At 39.3% G+C, this 16,167-nt stretch overlaps 1 non-coding gene across 1 annotated transcript; it reads left to right on the top strand.

Moving 5' to 3' along the window:
• The first annotated feature begins 15,736 nt into the window (after nucleotides 1–15,736).
• Nucleotides 15,737–15,855, top strand: LOC129495812 (5S ribosomal RNA). The gene has a single exon (XR_008661615.1). It is a non-coding gene; the product is annotated as a 5S ribosomal RNA (ribosomal RNA).
• The last annotated feature ends 312 nt before the right edge of the window (nucleotides 15,856–16,167 follow it).

Here is a 16,167-nt window from a genome sequence, read left to right as displayed (position 1 = left end):
CAATTTCTTGATTATTGTGGTGTCAAAACAAAACAAACTCCAACTCTTATCTCCTAATCTTCTCCCTGCTTTTCCATAATTGTTTGCCCCTAATTCACTAGTTGCTAGTATTTTTTTGTTTATTTATTTTTTTAGTCATCTCTATACCCAATGTGGGTCTCAAACTCAAGACTCACATGTTTCTCCACCTAAGCCAGCCAGGTGTCCCAAATTCTTGACATTTCTTGAGCACAGATGTTTAGCTATGTTGGCGAATAAAAGAAAAAACACCTGTAAGTGTTATGGAGTTAAGAGGAAGGGAGGATGCCTGTGAAGGGGACAGAATTTTCAAGGAGTGCCCCCGGAGGCCAGCACTGGAGATATCCAGGGGAAAATGATGTGGGGTGAACAAGACTAGAGGCTATGAGATCCACCTGCCTGTTTCTCGTTGAGAATTTCCATCCTTTGCCAAACCTAGGCTAGAACCTTCCTTGTCTAATCCAGTTACCCCAATGCCCCTAGAGGGCTGTATGTGTATCTTTCACTTTCTTGTGTCCTCAGCAACTTGGCTCCTCGGGGATAGTTTTTGGCTGAAAATGTGGATATTTCAGGTCAAAAAATGTCAAACAGCTGCAATTTCATGGTTTCAAGTGTTCTTTGTTGTTGGTCATGATAGTAATGATGAAGACCATCTTTTGATTCGCTGGTATCAAGGTATTCTTTCAGAGGCAGGTCCAGCAGGTTCCTGGTCCTGGCCACAGATTCACAGTGGGCCTCAACCTTCCCGGTGGTAGTGATCTCTGGCTACAAGGGAAAAAGAAGTTCATCATGTAACTTTAAATTCCTGCCCCATTACCAGACCACACAGCCTATGGAATGCCACGAATACTTCTTAAATAATTATATAAAAATTATATAAAATTTCAGATTTATATAATTAATTATATTGCATTCTATGAGGATGCCTGGGGGGCTCAGCTGTTGAGCGTCTGCCTTCGGCTCAGGGTATGGTCCTGGGATCAAGTCCCGCATTGGGCTCCCTGCATAGAGCCTGCTTCTCCCTCTGCCTGTGTCTCTGCCTCTCTCTCTCTCTGTGTGTCTCTCATGAATAAATAAATAAAATCTTAAAAAAATTATATTGCATTCTAAATTTCATATTTAAAAAGTATTAATGTGTTAAATATAAGCCTTGAAAAATATATCACAATTCTTATCATGCTGCTTTGGCATTTCTTTAATTGACCTAGGTCTTTCTTTATCTCTGAGAGTCTCCAGCCAATGTTCATTTTCACTTGTGTGTGTGTGTGCCCTTAAAACTTACTGTTCATTTAACAGACGCTAATTAATACCAACTAACCACCTAATTGTATTAATTCTAGGAAAGGAATACAAAAGCTTCTTTTCTTTCTTAGGTAAGCTCTATGCCCAACGTGGGGCTTGAACTCATGACCCGAGGATAAAGAGTTGTATGTTCTACAGACGGAGCCAGGCAGGAGCCCCCTGAAAATTACTTTTCTTAACAAAATCATAGTCTAGTGAAACGTAAAGACAAATGTATGAAGTGGCACTCAATAATTCAGGGATAAATTTATCACTTGTGGGTTTTTTATACTGATAAAGTAACAATTTGAGTCTTAATATCCCTCTTAATGTTTAGATCATTTCTATAGACACTCAATATGCTGTGATCCTTTCTGGCCAAAATAGCCTATTTATCCTTTTGTTTTTAAAGATTTCATTTTATTTTTAAGTAATCTCTACACCCAATATGGGGCTCAAATTCCCAACCACGAGATCAAGAGTCACATACTCCACCAAGTGAGCCAGCCAGGCATCCCATAAAACAGCCTATTTATCCTAATAAAGCTATATCCATATAAATTTTTAAAAAATATTTATTTATTTATTTATTTGAGAGAGAGGGTGATAGGAGGGGATTGGGTGGTGCAGGGGGAGAGGGAGAGAAAGAATCTCAAGCAGACTGTCCCCTGAGTGTAGAGCCTGACATGGGGCTTGATCCCATGACTCTAAGATCATCATCTGACCTGAAACCAAGAGCCAAGTGCTCAACTGAATAAGCCACCCAGGTGCCCCACAGGCATAGAAATTCTTTATTTATTTATTATTTTTAAAAGATTTTATTATTTATTCATGAAAGACACACACACAGAGAGAGAGGCAGAGACAAAGGCACTAAACCGCTGAGCCATGCAGGGATTCCCCAGACATTCTTTAAAAAAGTAAAAATTTAACTAAAAGGAAGTCATGTTCTGGTTTTACTAGCAGTTCAAAGGAAAAAAGACTGAATCATATTATGCTTAACATGTATTTTGAAACACCTATTTCATATGCATTTCATCCAGTTTTGTAATTTGATCAGTCACTAAAAAAATTCTTTGAATTTGCAGATTTAATCTTTCTTTGAATTTCCTGGGGTTTTTAAACAAGTGGTGATTTAAAAAAATTCTAGGCACATTATAGTTACGACATAAATTTATGCTTATCATATAAATGATAATGGTTGAAACATGCTAAAATACTAACTGCCTTAAATAACTAGAATTTTAGTATCTGAAACTGTCATGCATACTGGGGTTCTAGACGATAATTCCACAAATATGCAAAATATAGCAAGGGTATATATGCTGCTAAATAAAAGAAACTGGAAAATCTGCCTAACGTGATCGTAATTTGTTCCACAAATATTTATCCTTCCTACACTTTGCTCTTCCTGGATCACAGGGTTGAATAAGAATATAGATTTTAAAGTATTGTTTCAATCACCATTGCAATAAAAAAAAAAAAAACCTAAAGCCAGATGGCCTATCAACTCAGCAATGTTTAGTGCAGGAAATAAGCAAATCAGCAGCTGTTGTCTGTAAAAGACCATCTATCTAGCTGGGCACTTGTTGATGGGCCTGTTGTGATATGTTTTGAAAAGTCTCTGAAGCCAGAGTTTAGTGTGAAATTAGGCATTTTACATGAATGTACAACTGAAGATATGATATCTGATATGATATAGCAGTTTAGGTTATTAACCACCATCACACTGTGAAGCTGACACCTTTCAACCTCTTCACTGGAGATTCAAAGGGAATTTCATCTGTGGCCACATTCCTTCTGCTTTTTGTTGGAGAATCATAGTTATCACATTTCTTTTTTTTTTTAAGATTTTATTTATGTATTCATGAGAGACACAGAGAGAAAGAGAGAGAGAGAGAGAAGCAGAGACACAGAGGGAGAAGCAGGCTCCATGCAGGGAGCCCGACGTGGGACTCAATCCCTGGTCTCTAGGATCACGCCGTGGGCTGAAGGCGGCGCTAAACTGCTGAGCCACCCAGGCTGCCCAGTTTTCACATTTCTTATCTACCTTACTTACTTTTGGATTTTTTCTCCAATGTCTTCTAAATCAATGAGATATTTTGGGAAGAAGTTTGCAAATGGTAATGGTGTATGTTTAAAAAAAAAAAGACAATAAGCCCAAAATGGAGTTACTTGTGCTAAGACCATGTCACCAAACAGACACTTAATACATAACCAATTTGCAGTTTCAACTTCCCCCAGGAATATAATCTTATTTTTTTAAGATTTTATTATTTATTCATGATAGACACAGAGAGAGAGAGGCAGAGACATAGGCAGAGGGAGAAGCAGGCTCCCCTCAGGGAGCCTGATGTGGGACTCGAACCCTGAACTCCAGGATCAGGCCCTGAGCTGAAAGCAGAGCTTAACTGCTGAGCCATCTGGGCGTCCCCCAGAAATATAGTCTTAACTGGTCAACCTGGAATTTATTGGTCAGCAGTAGTGAGATAATCCACTTGATAGACCCCTTCCATACTCCAAAGGAAGATGAGCGAATCCATTCTTTTCTTGTCCCTGCCCCCTTCTGCCCGTAGAAATCTCCCATTTTGTGTAACAGTTTGGAGCCTCTTTCTCTCTGCTCTATGGGATGCTGCCTGAGTCAGGACTAAAGCCAGTTTAATTCTTAAATTTACTCAGTTGAGTTTTGTTTTTTTAACACATGTTAAGCTTAATTTTAAAAAGATATGGATGAGACCTACTCATTTTATGAAATAGGGGTAGATGAAGTAAAGACAATTTTTAATAGGGAACATTTTCTGGGAATATCAGAAAGTCTGGGTGATCATTTTTCCTGTGATTTTAAAGCTCTTGTGCTTTTTTAGAGTCTAAAATTTACACTGATGGTGCCCTTAACAGTTTGCCATTCCTAGAGATAACTATTTATTTATTTATTTATTTATTTATTTATTTATTTATTTTAAAATTCAATTAATTAACAGATACTATTATTGGTCAGAGGTAGAGGTCAGTGATTCATCAGTCTGATATAATACCCAGTGCTCATTACATCACGTGCTCCCCTTAATGTCCATCCTCTATCTCCCCACTCCCAGAGGTAACTATTATATGTTGATTCATTTCTTTATAGTCCCGGCATCAAAACAAAATACAAAAAGATTTGGCATGGCAATCTTTGGCAGACATAAAGCCAGTGGAATTATGAAACAATCACCTCATGTTGCAAAAAATTTGTAAAATGGCATTTAATTTTTGGTTGCTAAATTCACTTCTCGCCCTATAATTTCTTTTCTGTTTCATTGTTTTTATATTTTTTCCTTAAAATTTGAGTATATTTGACACGCAATATTTCATTACAGGGCTCTGTAATTGTTGACTTGGTAGCTAAGTACAGACCAGTTGTAGCCACCGAAGACAGCCAAGTCTGAAGGCGTCAGATGTTTGCCTTGACACAATCTTTTCCAAAATATGTTCCATGGCTGGGTAAAGGTGTTCCTCGGAAACAAGTTTCTTCAGTCAAAGAAGGTTGTGGAACAGTTGACTAAACAAAATTCAACAGTCTTCCTGCTGAAGCATTTCTCAAAGCCTTCACTATGTTCATGTACAATGGGAACCCTCTTAGAGGAGGTGAGAGTAGATATATTTTGTCAAATGTATTTGATCATAGGACCTTTTTTTTTTTGAGGAGCATCCCACAAGACTAATATATAAACCACAAAAGTAAGATGGATTTTACAATAAGTGATTTTGAGATAGTTTACAGGGAAATTTTCCTGGAAATGCATGTGGGAGAACTGTGCTGGCTTCTTCCTGTTGGATGTTGGGCTCCCTGCTCAGCGGGGAGGGTGCTTCTCCTCTCCCTCTATGCTCTCTCTCTTTCTCGAATAAATCAATAAAGTCTTTTTTTTTTTTAAGTGCATGGTCTTATTTGGAAATATCAAATAGAGAAAAGATGAAAATATTCTGTAAATTAGTGAGAACTAATTTACATACAATACACATAACCTCTCTCCACCCTCAGGAATGCTTAGGTAAGAAAAAGGAATGAATATTTATTGAATACACAGTATTTGTGAGGGACTACATAGGATTTTATGAGACTGATATGCTGCTTAGGACACTAAGGAGGCCAGTTACCACCATATGGGATTTTAGTAATTCACCATGAAGAACGGTGGATTAGAATATAGAAAAATAAAATATTTCTTTCTAGGTTTTTTTTTATATCCATGGATTGTTAAGATTTTGTTTAGTTTTATATAGTTGTAATCACATATTTATATGCATTTTTTTTAAAAAGATTTTATTTATTCATGAGAGATACAGAGAGAGGCAGAGACACAGGCAGAGGGAGAAGCAGGCTCCATGCAGGGAGCCGATGCGGGACTTGATCTCGGGACCCCAGGACCAGGCCATGAGCCGAAGGTAGACGCTGCACTGCTGAGCCACCCAGGCACCCCTATATGCATTTTTCCAAAATAAAATGCACCTTCCCATGTAATTCTAAATAATTCATGAATATCATTTTGATGGCTATTAAACACTTCATTTTATGATTCTAGCATTGTTTACAGTTACTGTTTTATTGCATTTACATGATCTCCAATTTCTTGTTATTACAAATGATGTGATACATGTTTTGTAAAAAAGCCGTCTCACCATTTTGTGATTACTTCCTTAAGATAAACTTCCAAAATGAAAAATATTGGATCAAAGGGCATGAATATTTTAAGGATATGCATATAGATCCAGTACTTCCAATATTAACCTATCAATATTCACTTAGATGTAGGATCACTCTAGTATATTTTAAAGCCTATTACAACACAGCAAAAATAAAAACTTTATGGTACTGAATCAAAATTTTTAAAAAATCAATTTGTAAAAAAAAAAAATCAATTTGTAGGGGCACTTGGGTGATGTGCAGTTGATTAAACACCCACCTGACCCTTGGTTTCAGCTCAGGTCACGATCTCAGAGTTGTGAGATCAAGCCCCAGGTAGGGCTCTGTGCTCAGCTCGAGGTCTGCTTGCATTCCTCTCTCCCTGCCCTTCTGCCTCTCCCCTCCTCACTCTGTCTCTGTCTCTCTCTCAAATAAATAAATACATCTTTTAAAAAATCCATTTGTAGAACAAAACAGATGTCTGGAACAAACAAAAGAAAAACACCCTTACTTTTCAATGAGTTTTCTTTCCTCCATTCTTTTTTTACAATATAGTGGAAGTAGCTAGCAAACTTTCATTGTTTCAATCTTAGAAGTGAGGTAATCTTTTTTTTTTTTTTTGAAGTGAGGAAATCTAAGGAAATCCCAAAACTACTCCCGAAGAGTAGAATGAAAAAGGAATAAGGCATCGAGCGTGATCACCCAGTGGCAAATCCACAGGACTCCTTGAGCTGGTGGTGATACAGCAATTGGAGTATATAATAAAGAATAGAAACCCCTGTTACCCTCCAGGGACTTCGCATTTGAATGACTACATAATGTCAACCGATAGGTTTCCCAATTAGGAGACTCTAGTCACTCTCCCTCTGCCAGCAGGTGGCAGTAGATATTGCAACGAGGCCTTGGAATCCAAAATGTAAAACCTTTTGTCTGAGATTTTAATCTTCAGCCTGACTTTTTGTTAAACAACAACAGTAATACACGTTAGGAGAACAGATGAATTCATTATGTCATCGTCTTGTGTCATCTTTATTTCTGTCATCGGTACCAACCTGAATTTCAGAGTGTCAACAAATCAGTAAATGCTAAGTTGCATGCACTTAGGCTAATCATTAGAGACCGTTATTTTAACAAATTTTCTATAACTGTTTTCTTTTTAATGTCTCTCTTTTCACTCTATTTCCTTTCCATATCTCCTGCCAACAATCCGAATCTCGACTTTTAACCCCCCCTCCTATGAATTATTTTAATAATTTTCTGGATGACTTTTTTGCTTCTACTCTCCTTTTATTTCAGTTAATTGTAAACACCACAGGAAGAGTAATCTTCCTAATACATCTTTTCTATAATTTAATTTTCCTTTCAAAGAAGTCAATGTTCTGGGGAGCCGGGGATACTCAGTAGGTTAAGCGTCTGCCTTTGGCTCAGGCCATGATCTCAGGGTCCTGGGATTGAGTCCGGCATTGGACTGACTCCCTGCTCAACAGGGAGTCTGCTTCTCCTTCTGCCTCAGCCCCTCCTCCCCACTTGTTCTCTCTCTGTTTCAAATAAATAAAATCTTAGAAACAAACGAGTGAACAAAGAGGTCAATGTTCAACCTCAATTTCTCAGTTCACTCCCTGCTTACAAGACAAATTCTAACATGGAATTCAAGGCTCTTCATTACAGAACCTCAAAAGCCTTCTTCCCTTTAATCTTTTTTTTAAAGATTTTATTTATTTATTCATGAGAGACACAGAGAGAGGCAGAGACACAGGCAGAGGGAGAAGCAGGCTCCCTGCAGGGAGCCCGATGTGGGACTTGATCCCAGGTCTCCAGGATCACACCCCAGGCTACAGGCAGCATTAAACCGCTGGGCCACCGGGGCTGCCCTCCCTTTAATCTTTAGTTCCTATGTTCAAACTCGTCTACATATATTTGACCATCATTCTGGTCATTCTGACTTGGTCAACAATTTGACTTCAAATTGTTATACAAACTGCGTACTTCCTCCCCTCTCTGTGGCCATCTCATTCTTGTCTATCCTAGAGAATTTAGTTCAAATTCCACTTCCACGAAGACTCTACTGACCACTCCATTCTCATTTATTCACTCATTCAACAAATATACAAAGAAAGCGTTTACTGTGTCCAGGTTCTATTAGGCAAGGAAATACTCTGATAATGGTGTAGTTCCTTCCATCAGGGAGTTTATAGTTTCATTTAAAAAAAAAAATCTTATTTATTTACTTGAGGGGGGGGGGAGCATGAGCACAGGAGAGGGAAGAAGCAGATTCTTCACTGAGCAGGCAGCCCAACGCAGAGCTCAGTCCCAGGACCTGAGATCATGACCTGAGCCGAAGGCAGATACTTAACCGACTGAGCACCCAGGCAGCCCTCATTTTTTTTTTATTTTTTTATTTTTTTATTTTTTTATTTTTTAGCCCTCATTTTTTAAAAGTAGACTCTACGCCCAATGTGGGGCTTGACCTCATGACCTTGAGATCAAGAGTCATAGGCTCTATCAACTGAACCAGCCAGGTGCCTCAGGGGATTTACAGTTTCTAAAGGTAAGGTTAATTACAGTGCAGAAATAAGTGAATAATAAAGTGTACAATAAGAGCATAAAGTGGTTCCTTGCTTGTATTTGGTGTGGTGGTCAGGGAAATTTTCCCAAGTTCTGAAAGGTGAATAGAGTTAGCTGGCAACAAAGGGACAAGGGCATTTCAAACAGAGGAAAAGAGCATGATTAGAAGCATGGAAGGAGGGACACCTGGGTGGCTCAGTGGTTGAGCATCTGCCTTTGGCTCAGGGTGTGACCCCGGGGTCCTGGGATCGAGTCCTGGGATCAAGTCCTGCATCAGGTTCCCTGCATGGAGCCTGCTTCTCCCTCTGCCTCTGTCTCTGCCTCTCTCTGTGTGTCTCTCATGAATAAATAAAGAAAATATTAAAAAAAAAAAAAAGAAGCATGGAAGCATACGAAAGCACTTCTTGATCTGAAGACCAAAACCAAACCCAACCCAAACATTCAAGGATTCTGAACACTTAAGTTTTTCTAAATGCTCACTTTCAAGACCTGTACTTAAGTTACGAAGTAAGTTAGTCAAATCTGTATGTGTCACCCTGGGGGATGGACTGGAGTAGAGCAGGACCTGTCAGAAGGCTGTCGCAGCTCAGTGGACAAAGGCTGAGGAACTCAGGTCAGGCAGAGCATGGGGTGGAGAGGAGGAGCCACCTGCAAATGTCATTGTGGAGGTCTGCCCAGCAGGACTGCCTGGATGGGACACTGGTGAGGAGAATAAAGGATGATCGCCAAGTCTCTGGCTCAAGGAAGTGAAGGGAGAGTGATAGAATAAGTGAAGGGTGGTCTAGGGTCCCCCCTTCCTTTGGGGGTGAGGTGAATTGAGGTTTACTGAGACCAAGTCACTCTCTGAAGATCATACATCTAATGAGTGTCATAGTCCACAGTACAGTTTACTCTCTGCTTGTTCCTCTAGATCCATTCCCCATCCTTCCCTGCTTGCTCCGTTCCCGGCAGGCTGTATACTCCGTTACCTGAGTTTCTCTGTCCTTTGCCTTTTTATTGGGTTTAGCCCAGGGGAGAGACAGAGAGATCATTGTGAGAGGAAAGAGACTGAAGGATGCATGTTCCCTAGCTCTTCCCATGCAGAGCTCACGTTTTATTAGAGATTGAGTTCCTCTAGACTAGTGTTTTTCGAACTATCCATGGTGATCTTTTAAAATTACCACCCCACCATTGATCGCTACCTTAAAAAAATAACAAAATGAATTAGGAGGAAAGTGAAATTAAAAACCCCAAAGACTTATAAAATATAAATCCGCAGGTTTTATATCATTGGATTCAACAAACATGACATTAGTCTGTTAAATTGGTATAGAAGTTTCTAAACACTCACTCTCAAATTCTGTTCTTATCTCTTACTAGAGGGCAACAGATGGTTTGTAGGCCCCATGTTCACAGCTAGAGCTCTGATGATTTCCTAAGTCTCCTCCGTGCTCCTTCAGCCCCAGGGTGCTAATGGCTTTTCAGGATTGCTTGTCCACAGATGCTTTCCTCTTGACGACACTCACATTTCAGTAAACAGTTCCTTCATTAAACATCCTTTTTAAAAATATTTTTAAAAATATTTATTAATTTGTTTTGAGGGGGCAGAGGGAGAAGGGGAGAGATACTTAAGCAGATTCTGTGCTGAGCGTGGAGCCCAATGCAGAGCTCCATCTCATGACCCTGAGATTATGACCTGAGCTGAAACCAAGTGTCAGATGCTTAACCGACTGTGCCACCCAGGTGCCCCAAACATCCTGTTCTTTTTCTTCTTCTTCTTTTTTTTTTTTAGCTTTATTGAAGCATGCCTGACATTCAATGAACTGCATGTATTTAAAGTGTATACTTGCTGAGTTCTGACAACGTACACTGTGAAGACATCACCATGATCAATAATCATTCTCACTACCTCAAAAGTTTCATTAAACATTGTTTCTTTTGAAAAATATGTCCTTAAACATTCATTCTTTTTTTTTTTTTTAAGTAAGCTCTATGTTCAACATGGTGCTTGAACTCAGGGGACCCTGAGATCAAGAATAATATGTTCTACTGACTGAGCCAGACAGGAGCCCTATATCATTAAACATTCTTGAATTAAGCATTTGAATGTGCCATCTCTTCCCTGAGTCTGAGTCCCAGGTCTCAAAAATTCATGTTTTCTTACTCTAAGTCCAGTGTTCTCTCTATATTATATTCCATAATTTTATAAACAGTCTTAGATGATCAGTTATTGTCTGACATTGATGTTTTATTTCTCTAGTTCTACCATTAGTTCAATTAAGGTCGTTGCCACACTTCATTCTGTTGCATACATTCCACTGATCTCAGAAGAACACTTGGTAAGTAGTTGTTTTAATGTAGAACTGTTTGCAAGAGGGATTCCTGGGCAGCTCGTTTTGTTGAGCATCCAGCTCTTGGTTTTGGCTCAGGTTATGATCTCAAGGTCATGAGATGTATGTAGTCCAGCATTAGTCTCTGCACTCAGCGGGAAATCTGCTTGACGATTCTCTCCCTCACCCTTGGCCCTTTCTCCTGCTTGCACTCTCTTTCTTTTGTCTCTCGAATAAATAAATCTAAAAAAAAAAAAGGAACAGTTTGCAAGAAATAGAGATCCACTCAAATGGTTTAAATACAAGGGGATTACGGTTAAAAGCATTAATTTGAAACAAGAGCAGTGGCATGGCTGGGGCTACCTCAGCACTGGGACCTCAGCACAGGTGATCATCAATGCTTGTTCCAGTTTAATCCTTTGTCATTAATTTGCCTTGGCTCTGCTCCATGCATCTGCATCCTTCTGTCTCACTACCAGCTGGTAATTTCACTCTGATCTCTTATCTTTTTGAGTCAAGCCACGTAAGTTAGAGGTTGTTGCCAATTGAGGACTCCCTACAACCTCCCTTGTGCCAGGTGACCATCCTTGGTCAAATTAGCTGAGGGGGAAACCAGATTGTGGTTACTGCACAAATTGAAAGAGATTTAGATAGGGGTAGAATATTTGATTCAGGGGTATAAGTGGATCCAGAGAGAGAGAGAGAGAGGAACTTAGTTTGCTCATCAACTAACATGAAGTTCTTATATAAAAGTAAGTTTTTAGCCAACTCCATTCATTCTACTAGCCATCTTCAAATCTACCTAGCTTTTATTTAAAAGTGCTAAAAGAAAGAATAATCCATAAAGCTGATGTCACTAGCTTTTAATGGTATAGAAATCATTGAAATTGTTAAAAGCAAGTTTAAACTAAGCTGCAAGTGCTAGTTAAGTTCTAGAAAGAGTAGTTTCTTCTCTGTGGACTTATTAGAGCTTATAATGTGCACAATAAAGTTCTAAGAGGGAGACAAGGTATATAGGATTTCCCAAATTATTTTTGATCACAGAAACTATTTTTTTGAAGATTTTTATTTATTTATTCAATGAGACACAGAGAGAGGCAGAGACAGAGGCAGAGGAGAAGCAGGCTCCTCATAGGGAGCCCGATGTGGGACTCGATCCCAGGACTCCGGGGTCATGCCCTGAGCCGAAAGCAGATGCTCCACTGCTGAGCCACCCAGGCGGCCCACTGAAATTGTTTTCCATGGGCTTCTTAAGGGAACACTCTTTGAGAGATTGTGGATCTGCTAAATACAGTAGAGCAAGTAAAAAAAAGAAAAAGTGCCTTAAGTAAGGCATAGCGTCTACACAGTGTAGGCTCTGTACCCAAGGGTAGAACTGAACCACAACGTTTTGGCTGTTTACCTATCTTAAAACACACAGGATCCCGGAGTGTTATGCCTTTATGAAGCTGCATAAAGAGCTGAGAAATAGCTGGAGTCATGAAATCTTTCAGAACAATTGCTACTAACCGGTGTGCTTATTTCGAGATAGTTTGTAGATAATAGTGTCCAATCCAGGTTCCTCAAACTTTTAGGTAATCTTCCAGACCTCATTTTGAAGAATGGTGTGGAAGTTTCATAGCAAGTCCTTGGCTTTGGGAGTTATCAAGCTCAAGTATCAGGGAGAAAGGGTGGCAGCTGTTAATTTTAATCAGTGTGCTCCAAGAGGGGAGAAAACGAAGACTCTTTGTGTTCCTGCTGGTGGACGGATGTCTTGTACTTGGCAGTGTGCCAGAGTCCCCAATCAGTTGTTCTTGATCTACTGGGCCTCTGGAGAGTCTGAAATGCTTGGCAGTTCACTTGGATCCTCCTCCTGCTCTGTTGTGCTTGTGTGCATGTCACCTCGGAAAGGAGCTCATCTGTTACCAAATAAATGCGGCATTGAGCTGTCTGGGGCTGGTTAGCTCTCTCCCACTTCTTTGTCTTTTTGTCCAGTTGCTTCTGGCAAGCATTCAGATTTACCTAAATTGCCTTTCACATTAGAGGCGATTTTTGATTTTCTTCAAGTTGCTCTTTTTATCACTGAAGGTTGGTGGCAATCAAAGAAGGAAAGAGACTATGGCTGGTCAAACAGCAATAGCTAGTAAGGGCTGTTTACAGAGCCTTGCTCTGGGGGAGTTGATCATTTGATGAGGGAGGGGGATAAAAATGAAAGAGGAAGAATAGTACAGACTAAGCATACAATGTATAACATGTACGCAAAATTCCATAAGTGATTTGAAATAGCAAACAAAAATCAATTCACTCAATAACCATTTTTGAATGTTTTTTTAAATTTTTTTTCTTTTTTCTTTTTTTTACCATTTTTGAATGTTTAGCATGTGCCAGATACTAAGGATGTATTGGTGAACAAAACCAGGTAATGAAGATTTACCCATGTTTTCTTCTAAAAGTTTAATGGTTTTAGCTCTTGTACTTAAGTCCTCAACCCATTTTGAGTTCATTTTTTGTGTATGGGATGAAGTAAGGGTCCAACATCATTCTTTGCATATAGATATCCAATGATCTCAGCATCACTTATTGAAGAGATTATTCTTTCCCCATTGAATGGCCTTGGCACCCTTGACATATATGTTCATTATATATGTGAAGGTTTATTTCTGGCCTCTAATTCTATTCTATTGTTGTATATGTTTATCCTTATGCTGTTGCTATAGTTCTGATTCTCTAATTTTGTAGTAAGTTTTGAAATCAAGATGTGTGTGTCCTCCCCAATGTGTTCTCCTTTTTCAAGATTGTTTTTGTTATGTGGGGCCCCTTGAAATTCCATTTGCATTTGAGAATCAGATTTTCCATTTGTAAAAAAACAAAAAAAAAGGCCATTTGCATTTTGATACGGGTTGCATTGAATCTGGAGATCACCTCAGGTAATATTGTCATCTTAAGTCTTCTGATCCATGAACATGGAATGTCTTTCCATTTATTTGCCTTTTAATTTTTTTTAAAGCATTATTTTATAGTTTTCAGTGTGCAAAGCTTTCACCACCTTGGTTAAATTTATTCTTTAAGTAGTTTATTCTTTTGGATGCTATTATAACTGTATGTAGTTTTTTTTTTTTTTTTTAAGAGAGAGAGTGCACATAAGTAGGGGTGGGGTATGGGGGTCAGAGAGAGAGCAAGAATCTTAAGCAGGCTCTACCCCCAGTGTAAACCCCGGACACGGGGCTCAATCTCATGACCCTGAGATCATGACCTGAGCTGAAATCAAGAGTCAGATGCGAACTGACTGAGCCACCCAGGTGCCCCATGTTACTGTATATAGGTTTTTGAGAGCCGTGACAAGGGAGTCACATTCAAAGCAGATGAAACCATGTAAGTCCTAGGGGACAACATTGAGAAATATCTCTGTATTAAGGGAGCCGTATCTAGCTGGGAATGTCTGAATCATCAAATGCTACAGTAGGAACAAGGTGAGAATAGTGAGCAAGAAGTGAATCTGGGGCTCTATACACTATGTGAGGTGATAGACAATCAGGGATTCTAGGCTCTCCTTGAAGTCTGGTTAATACTTTATTTCTTCTACACCTCTGTCCTCTCAATTATAGCTCATGATCTCAGTGAGACAATAGAAAACCATCAACAAGGAACTTCCTCAACTCCACATATTAAATCATTACTCCCATCTGCATGTGTACCCATGGATCCTTCTTGCCCCTGGTCACCAGGGAGCAGGCATTCTTTTTTAGCAAAGGTCACTTTCTATTTGGCTACCAGGTACCTGCCCCCCACCCACTCAATATTTTGCTACCTCAGATACCCCCTCATTCTCTTTATCATCAGTTTCTCTCTCTCCATTGCTTCATTTCCACCAGTCTACATGTTCTATTTCCCATCTTAAAAACACTTTTTCCTGATCCCAGTTCCCCCTACCACAACCACCTCATTTCTCTGTTCTATGCAACAAAAGTTCTTGAAAGATACATTTATTCAAGTTTCTTTACTCCTCATCTTTCGAAATATGTGCACATGGGGATAGATTACCGCTATTTCTATACTTTAGTCATCAAGCTCCCCTCCCTGGAGGCAACAACAGTTTCTTACATAATTCTTTCAGAGATAATCTAAAAATTGAAATATGCATATAGTATATATGTTCAACATAAAACAAAGGGTGGCCCCTAATGTAAACTATGGACTTCAGCTAATAATGTATCAATACTGGTTCATCAATTGTCATGAATGTACTACGGTAAAGCAAGATATTAACAATTAGGGAATCTTCCAATAGGAGGGAAAGGGAATATATGAGAACTCCAGTATTAGCTGTTTAATTTCCCGTAAAATAAAACAACTCTAAGTCTCTAAAACAACCTATAGTCTATTAATGGGGGCACCTGGGTGGCTCGGTCCTTCATCAAGCTTCTGATTCTTGATTTTGGTTCAGGTCATAATCTCAGGACTGCGGGACTGAGCCCCATGTTGGACTCAGTGCTTGGTATGGAACCTGCTTTAGATTCTCTCTCCCTCCCCTCCTGCCACTTCCCACTGTCTAAAATAAATAAGTAAATCTTAAAAAAAAAAAAAAGGAAAAAAGAAAATAGAAAAATGGTGGGAATAATAAACATGAAAGCAAGAACCAGTCCTTTGAAAAAGCAAATCGTGGGCACCTGGGTGGCTCAGTGGTTGAGCATCTGCCTTTGGCTCAGGTGGTGATCCCGGGGGTCCTGGGATTGAGTCCCATATCGACTCCCTGCAGGGAGCCTGCTTCTCTTTCTGTCTGTGTGTCTGTGTCTCTCATGAATAAATAAATAAAATCATTAAAAAAAAGCAAATAGTAAAAGATGAACTGTTAGCTAACGGAGGAAACTGGCTAAGGAAGGGTATGGATGGAGATTTGCTTTAAGAAATAAATAGAAAAATAGTCTACGGCCATACCACCCTGAATGCGCCCGATCTCCTCTGATCTCAGAAGCTAAGCAGGGGTGGGCCTGGTTAGTACTTGGATGGGAGACCGCCTGGGAATACCAGGTGCTGCAGGCTTTAAAAAAAAGAAAGAGAAAATAATTATTAAATATTTCAGGCATACCTGAAGGCACAAACAATAATGTGAGGCATGCCTGTGAAACCATCACCAACCTAAAGAATGAAACATTAACGAATTTAAGCTCCTATGAGCTTCTTGATTTCAGCTTTGTCCAGTTTCCCACTATCTTTAAATTTTAGTGTTTATCATTCCAATGCATTTTATAATTTCATAATTTATATACATTCCCCCAAGTTATATTATTGCGCATGTTTTGAACTCTATAAATGCTATTTTACGCTACGTATTCTTCAACCTGTTTGCTTAGC

Source organism: Nyctereutes procyonoides, unplaced genomic scaffold, assembly GCF_905146905.1.
Source record: "Nyctereutes procyonoides isolate TBG_1078 unplaced genomic scaffold, NYPRO_anot_genome, whole genome shotgun sequence".
Lineage (NCBI taxonomy): Eukaryota > Metazoa > Chordata > Mammalia > Carnivora > Canidae > Nyctereutes > Nyctereutes procyonoides.
Note: the sequence above shows the minus strand (reverse complement) of the source record. Positions and strands in the feature narration are given on the sequence as shown.